The sequence below is a fragment of the Pinus tabuliformis genome, chromosome Q (assembly GCF_031772625.1).
Source record: "Pinus tabuliformis cultivar Carrire ecotype Pingquan chromosome Q, CPIR1, whole genome shotgun sequence".
Classification (NCBI taxonomy): Eukaryota; Viridiplantae; Streptophyta; class Pinopsida; order Pinales; family Pinaceae; genus Pinus; species Pinus tabuliformis.
The window spans coordinates 642888785-642908197 of NC_142296.1; the positions used below are offsets into that span (position 1 = coordinate 642888785).

The 19413-nt window shown below is 35.7% G+C and overlaps 1 pseudogene; it reads right to left on the reverse strand.

Annotated features, from left to right (window-relative positions):
• Nucleotides 1–16143: 16143 nt before the first annotated feature.
• Nucleotides 16144–17435, reverse strand: LOC149221105 (nematode resistance protein-like HSPRO2 pseudogene; annotated as a pseudogene).
• Nucleotides 17436–19413: the final 1978 nt, after the last annotated feature.

The window sequence follows — 19413 nt, forward strand, 5'->3', positions numbered from 1 at the left end:
TATCCGTATATGCGCATATCCTCCGTATATACACAATTTCCATATATGCCCAATTTCCGTATACAGGAATTGCGCATATACGAAAACTGTGCATATACGGAAGCTGTACACATATACGGAAATTGGGCATATACGAAAGATATGCGCATGTCTTCCGTATATGCCTAACTTTCCTGTATGTGCACATCTTCCGTATATGCACGTCGTTCATGTATCTGCATCGCAGATGCGCAGATTCCATATACAGGAATTGCACATGTAAGGAAACTGTGCATATACGGAATATGTGCGCATATACGGAAGATATGCGCATGTCTTCCGTATATGCCTAACTTTCCTGTATGTGCACATCTTCCGTATATGCCTAACTTTCCTGTATGTGCACATCTTCCGTATATGCACGTCGTTCATGTATCTGCATCGGAGATGCACAGATTCCATATACAGAAATTGCGCATATACGGAAACTGTGCATATACGGAAGATGTGCGCATATACGGAAATTGGGAAGATATGCGCATGTCTTCCGTATATGCCTAACTTTCCTGTATTTACACATCTTCCGTATATGCATGTCATTCATGTATCTGCATCGCAAATGCGCAGATTCCATATACAGAAATTGTGCATATACGGAAACTGGGCATATACGGAAGATATGCGCATATCTTCCGTATATGCCCAATTTCCGTATATGCGCATATCCTCCGTATATACACAATTTCCGTATATGCCCAATTTCTGTATACAGGAATTGCGCATATACGGAAACTGTGCATATACAGAAGCTGTGCGCATATACGGAAAATGGGCATATACGGAAGATATGCGCATGTCTTCCGTATATGCCTAACTTTCTTGTATGTGCACATCTTCTGTATATGCACGTCGTTCATGTATCTGCATCACAGATATGCATATTCCATATACAGGAATTGCGCATATACGGAAACTGTGCATATACGGAAGATATGCATATATCTTCCGTATATGCCCAATTTCCGTATATGCGCATATCCTCTGTATATACACAATTTCCATATATGCCCAATTTCCGTATATAGGAATTGTGCATATACGGAAACTGTGCATATACGGAAGCTGTGCGCATATACGAAAAATGGGCATATACGGTAAATATGCGCATGTCTTCCGTATATGCCTAACTTTCTTGTATGTGCACATCTTCCGTATATGCACGTCGTTCATGTATCTGCATCGCAAATGCGCATATTCCATATACATGAATTGCGCATATACAGAAACTATGCATATACGGAAGATATGCGCATATTTTCCGTATATGCCCAATTTCTGTATATATGCATATCCTCCGTATATACACAATTTCCGTATATGCCCAATTTCCATATACAGGAATTGCGCATATACGGAAACTGTGCATATACGGAAGCTGTGCGCATATACGGAAAATGGGCATATACAGAAGATATGCGCATGTCTTCCGTATATGCCTAACTTTCCTGTATGTGCACATTTTCCGTATATGCACGTCGTTCATGTATCTGCATCGCAGATGCGCATATTCCATATACAGAAATTACGCATATACGGAAACTATGCATATATGGAAACTGTGCATATACGGAAGATGTGCGCATATACGGAAATTAGGCATATACGGAAGATATGCGCATGTCTTCCGTATATGCCTAATTTCCGTATATGCGCACATCTTCCGTATATGCACGTCGTTCATGTATATGCATCATAGATGTGCAGATTCCATATACAGGAAATGCGCATATACGGAAACTATGCATATACGGAAATTGAGCATATACGGAAGATATGCGCATGTCTTCCATATATGCCTAACTTTCCTGTATGTGCACATCTTCCGTATATGCATGTCGTTCATGTATCTGCAGCACAGATGCGCAGATTCCATATACAGAAATTGTGCATATAGGGAAACTGGGCATATACGGAAGATATGCGCATATCTTCCATATATGCTCAATTTCCGTATATGCGCACATCCTCCGTATATGCACAGTTTTCGTATATGCCCAATTTCCGTATGCAGGAATTGCGCATATACGGAAACTGTGCATATACGGAAGCTATGCGCATATACGGAAATTGGGCATATACGGAAGATATGCGCATGTCTTCCGTATATGCCTAACTTTCCTGTATGTGCACATCTTCCGTATATGCACGTCGTTCATGTATCTGCATCGCAGATGCGCAGATTCCATATACAGGAATTGCGCATATACGGAAACTGTGCATATACGGAAGATGTGCGCATATACGGAAATTGGGCATATACGGAAGATATGCGCATGTCTTCCGTATATGCCTAACTTTCCTGTATGTGCACATCTTCCGTATATGCATGTCGTTCATGTATCTGCAGCGCAGATTCCATATACAGAAATTGTGTATATACGGAAACTGGGCATATACGGAAGATATGCGCATATCTTCCGTATATTCCCAATTTCCGTATATGCGCATATCCTCCGTATATACACAATTTCCGTATACAGGAATTGCGCATATACGGAAACTGTGCATATACGGAAGCTGTGCGCATATACGGAAATTGGGCATATACGGAAGATATGCGCATGTCTTCCGTATATGCCTAACTTTCCTGTATGTGCACATCTTCCGTATATGCACGTCGTTCATGTATCTGCATCGCAGATGCGCATATTCCATATACAGGAATTGCGCATATACGGAAACTGTGCATATACAGAAGATGTGCGCATATACGGAAATTAGGCATATACGGAAGATATGCGCATGTCTTCCGTATATGCCTAACTTTCCTGTATGTGCACATCTTCCGTATACGCACGTCGTTCATGTATCTGCATCGCAGATGCGCAGATTCCATATACAGGAATTGCGCATATACGGAAGATGTGCGCATATACGGAAATTGGGCATATACGGAAGATATGCGCATGTCTTCCGTATATGCCTAACTTTCCTGTATGTGCACATCTTCCGTATATGCATGTCGTTCATGTATCTACATCGCAGATGCGTAAATTCCATATACAGAAATTGTGCATATACGGAAACTGGGCATATACGGAAGATATGCGCATATCTTCCGTATATGCCCAATTTCCGTATATCTTCCGTACATGCCCAGTTTCCGTATATGCGCATATCCTCCGTATATACACAATTTCCGTATATGCCCAATTTCCGTATACAGGAATTGCGCATATACGGAAACTGTGCATATACGGAAGTTGTCCGCATATACGGAAGATATGCGCATGTCTTCCGTATATACCTAACTTTCCTGTATGTGCACATCTTCTTTATATGCACGTCGTTCATGTATCTGCATCGCAGATGCGCAGATTCCATATACAGGAATTGCGCATATACGGAAACTGTGCATATACAGAAGATGTGCGCATATACAGAAATTAGACATATACGGAAGATATGCGCATGTCTTCCGTATATGCCTAACTTTCCTGTATGTGCACATCTTCTGTATATGCACGTCTTTCATGTATCTGCATCGCAAATGCGCAGATTCCATATATAGGCATTGCGCATATACGGAAGATGTGCGCATATACGAAAATTGGGCATATACGGAAGATATGCGCATGTCTTCCGTATATGCCTAACTTTCCTGGATGTGCACATCTTCCGTATATGCATGTCGTTCATGTATCTGCATCGCAGATGTGTAGATTCCATATACAGGAATTGCGCATATACGGAAACTGTCCATATACGGAAGATGTGCGCATATATGGAAATTGGGCATATACGGAAATACATGCGCATATCTTCCGTATATGTCTAACTTCCCTGTATGTGCACATCTTCCGTATATGCATGTCGTTCATGTATCTGCATCGCAGACGCGCAGATTCCATATACAGAAATTGCGCATATACGGAAATTGGGCATATACGGAAGATATGCGCATATCTTCCGTATATTCACAGTTTCTGTATATGTGCAATTCCTGTATATGGAATCTACGCATCTGCAATGCAGATACATGAACGACGTGCATATACGGAAGATGTGCACATACAGGAAAGTTAGGGAATTGATAGTGAAATTCACTATTTTTTAATTTAAATTAACAACTTTGAAATCAAAATTTATATTTTTGAAACCAAAACATAACACTTAACGCTTTAGAAATCAAAATTCACAGTTTGGAGGTTTGAAATTAATGGAATTCACATTTTTGGATTCCAAATACATACTTTTATCCATCGATATTTCCACTTTCAAAAATCAACATTTCGTTTTAGAATATTAATCATTTCAAAATTTAAATTTACAACTTTTAACTTTATACTTCTTTACTATTTCAATTGTACTTTTATTTTTGTAATCTTAATATTCCCTCTTCTCCAATCACACCCTTAACCCCATAAAACAAAAAAAAATCAATAAAGGTTAAAGAGGTTAAATAACAAGTACATGTTTATTAAATGGGTTGATTCTCACATGTAAAATCTATGGAATATGAACATAAACTATAAACTATAATTCATATGTAAAGAAATAAATGAATATTCTAGGGCTGAGGATGTGAAAATATATTTAAGCTTTCATATTTTTTTCGATATATATTTTGTTTATACTTAAGAGTCGTTGTTGTATGGTAGCTTATGATAAAAATATCTACGGTTACATATTTGTTAAGAGACTTGGTAAGAATATTTTTAAAGTGATATTGGATTGTAATGTGTGGTTATTGTTTTTTTATCTAGTATCAAGTTTGAAAGGCATATGTATTTTTAGACAAATTAATCTTGAGGTGCAAGGTATAAGTCTTAAGATTACATTTTAAACATCAAATAAGATATAAATATAAAAGTAACTTAACTTATAAACTTGATAATTTGTAAATAATAAAAACAAAATCCGTTACAACTATTCATCAAAAGTAATGTAACATTGATAGAATACAACATTGCATCCACATAAGGATTTAAAATTCAATGAAGATATTGTCATAAACACAAATATAAATTTATGTATTTTTATTCAAAATAGGTCCAACTATACATGTTTCTTTTTTACAAAATAAAACTTCATTTCCAACATAAATAATGGAATCTCATGCCCATAAATGACATAATGGAAAAACAACATCATGATCGATCTAAAGTATGGGTCTATAAGTCACCCTCGTCCCTGTTGGCACTCCCAGGTGGATTTCCAAATTGATATCTCTGCAAAAAATTACAATAATCAATTAGTTGTAAAAATTGAAAGGCATATAATCAATTTCATTAATTCATGATGATATTTTGATCAAATACTCATTCTTACCGTGAGGATTTGAGGAAATGGAGAAGACAACCCTTCCTGGGTAGATGGCGAAGCACTTGGTGACGGATATAGGCATGGTTCAGGGGCGCTGGATAAAGGCATGGTGGATGTGAAATAGGGAAAAGGTAGTGGGTGCAGGCGACGATACACCCCCACCGGTTGTATGATAGTGGGAATCACTGTAGGCCGGGGATTAACCTAGGGGGGGAAATTGGAATGTTAAGGGTGGACGATTGAAAAAATGAGAATGGTGGATGATTGAAGGGTAGGGGTGAGCATTGGGAAGGTATTACAGAGGTGGTTATAGGCATGGAAGAATTTATGGAGGAAAAAGGTGGTGGGTGTGGGCGATGATACATCCTAATTGGTTCAACAATAGGGGGGAGCACCCTTGGGGAGGATATTGGGGTGTTAATGGCTGAAGCAGTGTTCCCAATGCTGGATCTTTTTTCAATAGCGTCTTCATCAAATAAACGAATTCGACAATTTGGAATGTTGTGAGATGTGGGTCCCTCAGCTGTAACAATAAAAAAGGTTCATATAGTCATGCAAATGTGTTGAACATGTTAATATATCGCATTTAACGTAAAACAATGCATAACATGAAATTTCCATACCAATATTGGGTATAATAGAATCTTGCATTATCTCAGGCGCGTGGTCCACATTTCTTTGTTTTTGAGAAGATGACTCCAATTGTTCATCCATTCTTTTTTTCCTTGCATGAACTCGTCCAACCCTTTCAAATTGTAGTATATCTGTCCCTGATTTTGACTTGCGACCACATCGCCTCTTTTTATTTACTGGACTCAAGAAACTATGTTTTCTCTTGGTAGTGATCTTGGATGGAGTTATAGTATTGAAAAACATTTTTCTGTATTCTTGACATGCTTTGTCTACCAAGTTGTTCAATGCATATGCCTGTTCCAAATTTGTAGGTATTATGGATCTCAATTTCTCAAGAGTTGATGAGTTAACACGTTTCATCTCATCATGTCCAGAGAATGCATTATCTTGTCGTACATTGGTCGATTCAACATTGTATGAGAAATTCTCTAAATTATCAATGCTTGTTTCATTATGATAATTCAGATTGGGAGGAGAATCAAAGCATGGAGAAAGCTCTGTTTGGATTTCTGGGACCAATATAGGTGTTTCATTCAAATCAAATAAAATTCTAGGCCTTTCTGTCATGGGATCAGTGACACCAGGTGCTACATTTTCACCCAAAATAGTGTTACTCACTAACATCTCAACTTTCAATACATGTTTACAGATATTTCCATTTAGGGCCCAATTGCAATTGCAGAAGTGTAGATTAGAATCCTTATATATGACATTGTACCAAATGTCACGAGTATCCTTATTTTGGCTACGAACCCAGTAGTCATTACTCTTTTCATCAGGCACACAATCTTCATTTGGGATTTTCTTAGCTCTACACTTGGATGAATTCAATTGTTCCTGTATTTTTCTGGGTCGTACAAAACCATCTTCTTTTAAACGGTGCATATGATTGTAATATAATACAACCTTTGTCAACAAAACATAGATTAACCAATCAACCCTTCTGTGGCATGCATTTTTCTTCTCACATAGGTACCTTTCCTTGATATACCGATGGTAAGATTCAATGGCATTGTTCGTATCTTGATTTGAATGTGGAAAATTTATGTATGCTTTTGCCCACATATCTGTAGAAAGAAATTTATTAGTTATATATTAATAAGTATACATATGACATGAAAAATAGAGTCATTAAAACCACCAATAAGAAGCTTACATATTTTGTTGTTGGACAACCAAGTATTTCTAAAATATTCCAAAAATCTTTTTTGTTCACTGAATTCTTCAAATAAGCTTTCAACTTTCTTTCTCACAGATTCATCATCTTTACACATGTGCATGATTTCTCCTAAACCGCGAAAAATGCGTATTTGGTTTTCCCTCCCTTTGACCTTGTTTCCAACATTTTTCAACCATGCACGGCGAACATGCCACACACATAATAATACTTTGCACTTGATTGAAGACCTGCAATAACATAATTTTTAGAGAGATTATACATTAACAATATTTTTTATGCCTCTTATAAAAATAATAAACACATCACCTCAATGCTTCAATTTCAGCAGTAGCATCATCTGTGATGAAGGCAAGAACATGCCAATCTGGTCGCTCTTTGTTTCCAATTGCAAGTAAGGCCAACATCCATTTAGAAAGATCAGCTATAGTATTGCGTGATGATATCACCCAAGCTATTGGAACCCCATTGTGATGTTCGTCAAAAACCATTAAGGTGTAAAGTTGATATTGCATTACAAAAAATGTGCATAATTATATTTATATAAGATACATGCATTAATATGAGGTTAAATAAATGAATCAGATTTAGGATAAATATGTACTCACCCCGTACTTATTTGTACTAAAGGTTGAATCCATTGAGATAATATTATTGTGAGAGTATTTCAGCATCATTGAACACATCCACTTTGTTTGTATGCCTATGATAAAAGGGATATTTTCAACAAGATCTTGTTTTTGGTAGAAGAAAAAACTCTCTGGGTTTTCCTTATACCAGCACTCCACACTCTTTGGATCACTTTGATCTTTAACATACTCTAGCCTTATCATATCATTGTAAATGTTACTTATATCTTTTTTTGTCATGTAGGTATCTCGAGGTATCCCTGTGTATAACTCACCAGATCCATCCTTCACATCAGAGATGAACTTGTCCCATATCATTGTAACATTAAAACCTCTTTTAACGAAATGTTGGACACTAGATCACATATTCCAACTTAAATGTGGTGCATAATTGAATCTCATGGACCTACCGATTGCATCTGTCCCATGACAAATAACATTGGATTTATCAATATGTCTACATGCAGTATATATTATTACAGCATCATCTGGTCTCATTTGAAGTCGTCGCACAAAGAAGTGACATTGGCAACCAACTTTAATACTTTCATGTCGATTGCGGGTTGTCTTTGGATCTGATGATGCACTCCTAATTCTCCTTGTCGACTGTGGACCATATGAACACCAATAACTGTACGTAAAAAAATTACTACAAATTAGATATAATATTTATGCATATTGAAAAAATTATACGTATCTTGAAAAAGCATATAGAGACTCACACACTGTACTCCAGGAATGTTGAGTAATTGGTGTGTTTGATATCCTCTATTTTGTTACTTCGATGATTCTTAAGAAGAAATTGAGTGGGTGCACTTTCATTTGATTCCTCTCCACTTATGAAATCATCAAGTCGACAATATGGAATAACTGCAACTTGGTTCCCCTCAATCTCTGTCCATGTTAAGTCTTCTGCTAAAAATTGTATCATATCTTCCAGGTCTTCAACTTCCAACTCGTTAATCCTCCCCCACTTATTCATTCTTAAAATACCTGTACAAATTGCATTGAAAATAATTTAGTTTGAGTAAATAATATGGTCTTGATCAATGCATAGCGTACTAAGCATGGAAGTCTCATTTTTTAGTAAATATTTTATACTTTCCACGTAAACCACTTTGGGATTAAGTAATATTCAAGGGATCTTAGATGACATTGTACGATAACTAAGATCATAAGAAATTGGGTCATTAATAAGCTTAAATATCTCTGACAAATTTAGACTAACCCATGTATGACATATGAATTCTTTCTGGAGGTGGGGCCACCATGTTATTGTCGAGGGGCGACTTGTGATGAGTCGCTGAGCTGGAATTGGTGAAAGGGAACTGCCTAACACTGACACATAAGATGGTGCGTTAATGGGTCCCTTCAAATAGGGATGAAAGGGAGAGACATAAAACCTGTCCCCAACAAACCCCCAATATCAAGAGTAAAACCACTAAAATTTTTTGTGAATTAAGACAAGAGGAAATCCCCTCTATTAAATCTTCTTTGAGAAAAAAATACACAGTGGTGGTGACTTAGTAATGTTATAGAGTAGGATAGGGACTCGACTAGGATATAATAGGATCAACTAGCTCGAAAAGACAAGACTCACCAAACCACACCTCAATTTGCAATCTAGTTCCTCTAGCTAAAAAGCCAAATCCTATAACCATCGTCCTTGAAGAATAAAGGGTGGCATTGATTTGCATATATATTGATCAAAGAGTTTTTGAAGGAGGACCTTACTTCTATGCAGCAGCTAGACTCTACATGTGGCCATGGATGATGAATTTTGTTCCAGAACGTGAAACTTTTACTTCAGTATCGGTTTGGGTAAGGCTCTATTCTCTACCTCTTGATTACTGGAAAAATGAATTGTTAGCCGCTATCGGCAATAAATTAGGTCGTTTTGTTAAAGCTTCTGAAGCCACAAGAAAATAAAAATATACTTCATTTGCCAAAATATATGTGGAAATGGATTTATCGGGAGCTCTACTGGATGAGGTGATCTTGGAAGTTTTTGATGAAGAATGGGTGCAAACAGTAGATTATGAGCACATTCCGTTCAGATGTCGCAGATGTCATGAACATGGACACCTTCTCAGAGATTGTCCACTCAGTAAAGTAGTAAGCAAGAGCAAAAATAACACAATACAGCTTTCACAAAGTGGTGAATCGTGGAAAGGGCAGCAAAAGGGGACCAAAACAACATCAAGATGAAGGTCAACAAATCAGTCAGAACAAATTCCAAGTGCTTGAGGAAGATGAAGAGATCTCAAAAGAAGATCAAGCAATGGAAGGAAGTCCTGCGGACAAGGAATCTGAAGAAAACCGGGAAACACACAGGACATCGATTATCAGAAGGAAGCCATAATGAGTGATGCAGAACTGGAGATGGATCAGGAAATGACCCAAAATGAGATGGACCTGGAGGATCATGAACTACAAGAAATTATTGATAAAGAAAACCTAGATCTAGAAGGGTTTTTGATACAGGGAACCACGGGAGGAGTAGATTCGTTACCACAAGAACTCAATAAAATACAATAGTTGTTTCTATGGAAATCACAGACTGGCCGCTAAAATACCTAGAGTCAGTCAGATGAACATCACTGTTCATTGGCGTGAGCACAACGGATACCATAGTTCCTTAATTAATGGAGAGCCTCTCTTCTTTTCTGGGATCTAGGTTCAGGCAAAAAAGTTGAGCAGGCATGGAAGGAATCCTTATTTTACCGGCAACCAGAATCTTTACATTTTTGGGCCTCGTAGAGTAAAACCGCTTCCTTGGCGGTTTTTGGATGTTCGCATCGCTCTAAAGTGGGAAACGGTTTTAGCGATTTTGCAGCGATCCCATCCAACAACCTACATGTGGCAGATAGAGGGTTTGGAAAACTGCCCTCCATCGCACACTAACGTCTGGTCCGCTTGTTCGGTGCGATATTATGCTCTTCCATTGGATTTCTCTATGTGGATCAACAGTCAAGATTGTTCGTGTCAAAGGGACTCTGCCGGGGACAGAATTGCGGGAGATCTCGCGGGCTACTAGGGGCGAGTGGCAATTTTGGGTTATTTTGAATTCGGGTTCGGATTCACTGTTATCTTCCGTGCATGTTGAGCCTTGAGGTTGGAATTGGTGGATTTCGGGAGATTCACATGCGCGAAGTTTATTCCACCATTCGGACTCGAAATCCGTTTAGTGTGGTTTCTATTATTTCATCGGGTCCGTTTTTGGAATCTAAGAATATGCCTTTTTTGGCTCCGATTTGCGTCTCATCCATCAGAACTTTGCAAATGGATTGGCCGGTTTAGGCTTTTGTTTGTATTTTGAAGGTCTCACAGTTAAATTTGTGGGCCCGTGGCCCGGATGTTAAGCTTTTGGCTTGGTACCCAAGCCCTGAGTGGATAGTTGACTCTATGTCCCTCAGGTCTCTTTGGGTAGTTGTATTATATGTAATTTGTTTCTTTGTTTCTAATGAATAGAAGGTACGAATCTTGCTTCAGCAAAAAAAGGAATTTAAGTTAGTCGTCCCCATAATATCATTGTTCACCCTAGCTTACATACTTAATATTAAACAATGAACCAACTTAACATAAGCTGATGCACCCCGCATCTTTGCTTTATTAGAAGCATAAGTTAGAGGCTTATTTAGCCTAATAACACCTCTCTTTTTTAATTAAGTAGATTATGGAGAGTCCTTTACCAGATCTCAAGGTATGTGGTTATAGATGATAATGCGTCATTGAGAAAGGTAACCTTTTAAGTGTAAAAGCATAGGTTGAGGCCTCTCGAGTCTAATAATACCCCTTGTTTTTTCGTACTTTACATAAGTAGATTGGAGAGGTCTTCACCATGAGATGTCATGGTATTGAAAGTTGAGAGTGAATTTTTCAAAAAGTAATATTAAGTTTAAGTTATTGTGAACAATATATAAATTATTCTAGATATTCACCCGAAGTAATTTATTATAGCCTACAATGTCATTTTTGAATTTTTATTATTTAATTTATTTTTTCAATTTTAATTTTGTTTATTATTTTATTATTCAAATATTTGAAAATAATTTAAAAAAATAATAAGTAAATGGAAATATTAGTTATATGATTTAATAAAAGATGTAATTTATAAAATATGATATCAGAGAAATCTAATTAAAAAGCAGACTTATATTCTATTATATTTTATTTAATTATGAAACTTTACATACAGAAAAACGAGTATTTATTACAGAGTTTTTTTTGACATTGTATTCTAAATGGTTCTTATGTTATGCTCTTAAATCTAACTCTTAGATGCTCTACTCTACCACGAGACAATACAATGCTAGAAAGATGGAACCCCCTCTTTCTAGTGACCTGGTGTTTAACATAGTTTGATAATGATTTCATATTAGGGTTTTCACATCTCTCAACACTTCGTTAGTGTTAAATACATATAAATATTTAAACCCATAAAACAAAAAAATATAAGTGAATATAAAAATCATATAATTTAATATAAAATATAACTCAGGGGATATCATATAAAAGAAAACCTAATTAGAAGGTGAGGCTTATACTCTACTCTTTTTTATTTAATTATGGAAATACAAATACAAAGAAAGGGGTATTTACGATCGATTTGCCTATGACATTGTTGTCTATATGGTTGTTGCAAATTATCTTTCTCCTTTGTTTTGATCTCAAATCCCACTCCTAGATGTTGTGCTCAACTATGTTTTAATACAATCCTAAAAAGATGGAACCCCTTCTCTTCCTAGTGACGTAGTATTTAACATAGCTTGGAAACTATTTAAGGTTTAGGGTTTTCACATTTTTCAAGCCACTATTAGTGTTATGGTTTTGGACCTTTTAGGATCTTCTTGAATGTCCACACGTGACTAACTCCACATATCTAAGTAATGGTGTTGATGCAGCGTCCACTTGGTACCACCGTATGAACAAGTTAGCTGAACTTGTGGGAGGCATAGCTTCTGCATATGAAATTTGATTAAGGTGATTTTCACATTGTTTGAAAGCTAGAATTGGTGTGTAAAACGACATCAAGAGGCAGAGAGCTATGCTCACAAAGGTTTCACTCATTTCATATCCCAAAATAACTTTAGAGGGCTTTAAATTCTAAATCTCAAAATTAAGACATATCATAAAATATGTCACAAAAGATAATTCCTCCAATTTTTCTACCCAAAAAATATCAAAATAAATAACAAGTTATCCAATAATTCATTTTAAATCAGTTAAAAAAAATATTTCCTTTCAATTTTTATTTGTATAATTTATTTTAATGTATATTCAGGTGAAACAAGAATTGGAATGTTTTGTGTAGCATTGTCTTGTTATTCTTAATATGAAAAAGTAAAGTATTTATGTATTCTTAAAATGGAATGTGTGTCACTTTTGTGGTGAGGAGAGGAATGTGTATAAAAAGAAATTACATACATAAAGCAAAATGAAAAATAAAGTGTTACTTTCCCTTTAAGTTAAGCTATGTGATCGATCAAACAAGGAAAATATTTTAGTTTGTTTTGCGTATGATAAAAGGTCCTATGAAGACCTATTCGTCCTTTCCACTCTATAAGTAACTGGGCCTTGCGGAGATATCTTTTGTGACGGGTACTGGGGCTACGTCCCGAAAGAACTGGTGACGCTTCCAGCAGCCAAAAAATGACGGGTACTGGGGCTACGTTCCGAAAGAACTCGTGACGCTTCCAGCAGCCAAAAAATGACGAGTACTGGGGCTACGTCCCGAAAGAACTGGTGACGCTTCCAGCAACGAAAAGAATCAACCAAGGTATTGAATGAGGCTTTAGTGCTTCCCACACCTCCACCTATAGGGAAAGATGCCCTAAAATTTGGCCAGTAGGATACCTTCGTCTCACGGAGGCAGTCGAGTCTTTAGCTTCTTGGTAATCGGTTATCAATACCGAGCACTATACAGGTTGGGTAGCCCCATATAGTACCGCACACACTGAGCCTAAGCCGAACCCCCTCTGAATCGGGTCTCTGTGCTGCCTGGGTTGTCTTTTTGTGGACTGATTGAAGGATTTGAAGCACCCTAAAAGACAACTTCTATGTTTCAAAATGTAACATGACCATGGCGGCTTATTGGATGCCTACCCCCAACAGTCCTAACCTAAACTATAAATTATTTTGTGGCCCATGTGGGGAAATTTAGTTTGTTCAAGTTATGATTGCTTTTATGTGTCTTCCTTCACTTATGGTGTAAAAAATTAAGCTTAAATAAACTAAGTACAAAAGGTTTTTACACTTGATTCCCTTTGTTCAAAGTTTAGAGTAGCTTAGTGTGTGTAGTGAAATGTGTGTATAAGTGACAGAGTGAACATACAAAGTTTGTAGTCATGTGGATATTTGATGATCCTTTTCAAATTCGTCTACTTACACTAAATTATGTTTGTTCCTTACCTGCAAATAAAATAATGTGTGGTTGATGGGCCACTTACTTCCTTCCTATTACACTATGTGAGCCTAAAAAGGGAGATGAAAAACTGAGTGCTTTGAGAAAGATTTCAGATGCAAGCCCAGGATCGTCTAAAAGACGCAAGGGAAGCAGGGGCTACTCCCTTTCTTTAATAACACCAGTTCCTAGTCCCAATGCTAATGAAGTAAAGATGCTTTGGTTAGTAAAAAATATGAGTGAATTATGGGCCACTTACTCCTTTGCTAATTAAGCTATGTGACTTGGGTAAAATAGCAAAACAAATTGAAAAAATGTGTGGATTATGGCCACTTACTTTTCCCCTTAATTAAGCTATGTGTGAAATGTAAAAATTTTAAAGTAAAGGCTAAGTAATTGCCCTTCTAATACTGATTATTAAAACAATCTGAACTATATGGAAAAAAATTGCAGAGGTGAAGGCAATTCACTAAAGGTTGCCAGTCACCCACGAAAGAAAAATTACAATGATTGTTTTTGTTCTTTGTAAACTGTGGGGTTAGGCTCTGCACAAGCGAGCGAACCGTGTGTCAATCTGCAAGAAAATGATAAGTGTTAATCCAAATTATAGATATTAAGAGTGAGAATGATTATAAGCAATATGCATTATCAATGTTCTAAATTTAAACTTATATGATTAAAGAACAACGTATTTTATAAATGATACTATACTAGAAATAATTTGACTAAAATTTACAATCTCACTAAAACAAATTAGTATTGAAGAACTAAAGGCAAAATTTATACCTTTACCATAAATTCAGTTAAATTAAATGACATCCTAAGCAATAACACAAGGCCATGTGCAAGAAAATTAAAGTAGAGTATAAAGAAGTATCAGAGTACTTTGTAAAATAAATGTAGAGATAAAAAATTATACTAATTATATGTTATTAGTCAATCCAAAATGCATTATCTAATATTTTTTCTCAAAACTTTGGAAATGAGTCGCATACTTATGCTTGTGCTCATAATTTTGAAGCAGAAAATATTCAAATAAAAGAATTATATTTTTTGAGGCCTAGTTTAAAGAGATAATTATTTAGTATGACCCGTAATGAAATTGTAATGTTCCATCATTTAAATTATATATTTAAATATGATATAGATTTAATACATTAATTTTTTTATGATATATTCCATTAAATAAATTCAATAATCTAAAATTATAATTATCTCAATTTCGTTCCATCATTTAAATTATATATTTAAATATGATATAGATTTAATACATTAAATTTTTTATGATATATTCCATTAAATAAATTCAATAATCTAAAATTATAATTATCTCAATTTCACACGGTGAATTAAAAAATCTTAAAAAACAAAAAATCTGATTAAATATAAAAAAAAATAATGCATCAAAAAAATTATGATGCATTCCATTAAATAAACTTAACAATTTAAAATTATAATTATCTCAGTTTCACACACTGAATTAAAAAATCTTAAAAAAATAAAAAAATAACAGCATTAAACTACATTTCATATTAAAATTTATAATGAATTATATAAATATCATTAAACTCATCATAGAATTTAGGTAAAGAAATAAAAAATTAAAAAAAGAAACAACTCGTAAAATTTAATAATTTTAATAATTACCCTTTTAATTTTGGACAATCTTTTACAGTATTTAACTAACGAAGGAGGAATTGCACACTATGAATCCTTAGTATCCTATCCATGTTGGAGAGGGAAATTTTTTTTTTTTTTTTCCAAATTTCTAGCACTGTTTTTTTTATTGGTCCTACTGATGGGGATGAACAAAAATGAGTCTAATCCTATATCCAATATAATTCTATGTATAGTACTCAAAACTGTCAATGTAAGAAGTGTATGTATGAATTTGGGGTAGTACTTTGAAAAACTGAATGCATTGTTCTTTGTCTTGCAAACTTAACTTGATTTGTCTGTAGATCTTCCAGTGTACCATCCACCATAGTTGTAGACTTCTAGTGCCAATAGTAACCCAAAAATGTCTTTGCACCATCCACACTAGGGAAATAAGGTGGTTCAAAATATATCTGATGCAGGGCATCACAAGCACCTAGATATGATGGACCCTTCATTTCAATGCTACCCATGGTTGTTACTACCAGCTGTTGATATGAGAAGAAAAACCTTTTCACTGCGGCTTCTATTGCCTGGAAGGCTAACAGAACATGTATTGTTGCAACATGATAAGCACCTGAAGTGTTATGTGAGCGAAGTCCATGTGAATGAAACAAATGCATAAGTGCCTCCTGGAGCCTTGGTCCACCCTTTGGATCAGCCTCAACACCCATGACTTTGGGCACCAGATGCCTTAGTTCCTTGCATGCATTTGTAAGGTCTCTAAGGGGGGCAGACCGAAGGCAATATGCGCCTGCAAGCGTACTAGTGCTGCTAATTGCCAACTGGTGTTTAAGGCAAAGGAAATCATCTGGGTCCATCACTAGAAGCAAATTCACAATTTCTGTGAGCATGTTCCACACCCTTTCAACCATCCAACAGTCTGTGGATGCTCCTACGAAATCCCCAGAATCTATTCTTTCATATACTCTGTGCAACAATTCTTGGCCTACAAATACCCAGGCCTCAAAGATCTGGAGGACATTGCAAAGTTTGGCATCTTCTGGATTATGGAACTGTTTATGTTGTTTTAAAGAGTGCAAATATCTTGGCTTGCAGATTCTATCATATTCAAGAAGAGGCTTACTGACATATTTGGTTCCCCCAGACCTAAAGTGAAGGGAGTCCTCTGCATATGGCCTTCAATGGCAAGCCATATTCTAGAACCCATAGCTTCAGCGCTTTTCCATGTACCCAAACGCGGAAGTAAGCTCTCTTCACTTGTTCTACTAACCACAGGTAAAGCACCAGGTCTCTGCCATACCTCATGGAAAACTTTCCATGAGAGAACACCACTACTTACTGACAACTGAAGAGTGGGAACCTGCTTGTCATTTTCACAAATCATTGAAATCAACTCAATCTGGGAACTAATTAAGGATTCAAGCCTTCTCTTCTATTCATCTTTGTCAATGTAAGTCCTTGTGTCATAGAGGACAGACGAAACAAACCGAAAAGTAATCTCCAATGACTGTAAGGCAGCCTTTACCAACCCCTCTCTAGACCAACCAGGCCATTCCTTGAATTTCCACATGGCACTGAGCTCGGGGAGATGCACATACTGCTCGTAACCCGCACACTCCATGGGGGAGGGCTCTATGGATTCTTCAACAAAGGCAAAATAGGATGCCATTTATTTACAGGACATATTTTTTCCCTGCTAACATAACCAGGAGAGTAAAGACACTAATGCTCTCCATATACCATAATCTAAAAAGAACAACATAATAATAGAATAAACACTAAAATCCATTTTAAACACTAAAATTTTGAAAACTGGAATAGAATAAAATGTTCTTAAATCCATGATATATTTAAAAAGTTGTATATAATATGTTACTGGACAGAAAACATATCTATTTGTTGCAACTCAACTTTTTCTGTAGATGATAAAAACTCAACACATAAATAATGAAAAGAGTTAAATAATGTCAACACATAAATATATATTTTTCCAGTTAACAAAGTGAATAGATATAAGCTAAATATACGGTGGTTGGTCTGTTGGCACTTAAATTCTGAGCACCTTACTGTTGCACATCCGGCAAGGACAAAGTCTGTAAGTGCTTTCATCAACTGATTTTAGTCTGAATATCTAAAGTGTTAATATTTAATGTAAATAATGTCAACTCTCATTTCTTTACTTCTCCATTTCTTCCTATGACATCAGATCCTTCTGTTGTTTCCATGTGTACCTCACTTCTTTATTTCTTCATTTATACTTATTAGATCAAATTTATCTACTGTTTCCACTGTGTATATATACTCACAGTGTTAATAACTAAACAAATTCCTTGACAACAATATTCCACATTTATTAGACTATGCAATTGTTTTGTGATTTTTTATTATGGTTTTCCATTTCTCCATCCAAACAGATGACACCAGATTCATCTATCGATTCCACTGCGTATAATATACCTACAATATTCATAATTCATTTGTATAATATAAAATTGAATAAAATGAGGATCATTTGTATAATATAAAATTGAATGAAATGAGGATAGATGATTTGCTGTAAGATTTTGCGGATATAGGAAACACGAATACTTATTAATCAAACATTTAATTGAAAATTTTTACGATCCTAAAGCAGATTTTTGAGAAAAACAAGTCATTAGGAGAAAAATTTGAATCGTAACAAAATTATAATTATATTAAAAAATTTAAATCTTTTTTTATCAGGTTGGAAAAAATAAATTAATAAAAATATTTGAGCGAGGAAAAACTTCTATCTATTTAGAATCTTTAAATGCTTGCTTACTACATTTAAGCGTTGACTTCATCAAAACCCTAAATTTTTTAAAATTCATCTAATCCAATGAAACTTGAACCTTTTATTAATCAAATTCCAACCAAAATAAGATTTTCAGAGCCATTTGGCTTGGGAATACTCCTTATAATTAACTGTGACCAGGACCAATACTTGTGAGAATGATGAACAAGATTCTTCATGGCACTGCATTCTTGAGGAGTCAAATAAAATTTATTCTGAACTATGAGTCCAATTGTGATCTAAATTTGGCCATATATTACTGCTCCAGAATAAATTTGCTATCTTTTACGAGACACTTTGGCGGAGTGAGAAAATCAAGCTGTAATCTCTGAATCTTTAAAATATATTTAAATCTTTAAATCAATCGAAACGTGTTTTGGAATCCGTGCTAAATCAATTACAGATCATTAACCAGGGAAGAGTTCATAAAACATGAAATGCCATTGGGAATCTATTGGAAATGCTAGGGCTTTGTCGCGTTGCATATGGCTTTTTAAAATACGGCTTCGAGGCATGAAAAGGATGCGCACTAACCTTGCGAAAAGCAATTTTCGATCACCAATGGCCAGCTGCATATAGTTTCAAACTTTCAGTAAAAGCTCCTCTGTTATTGAAATTCTGAGCTGTATACATCTGATAGGAATTCAATCGCTATCAAGCCCCCAGTTTCATCGACGCCAATTATGAAGGAAATCATGGATACGTTGGCTGAGGTCACCAGAGAAGTGAAGAAAGAGGTCACCAGAGAAGTGAAGAAAATGGCTGAAACTTTTGACGCCGAATTGAAGGCATTGTTGATCAGTGACTTGAATTTGGCAAATGGCAATTCCTG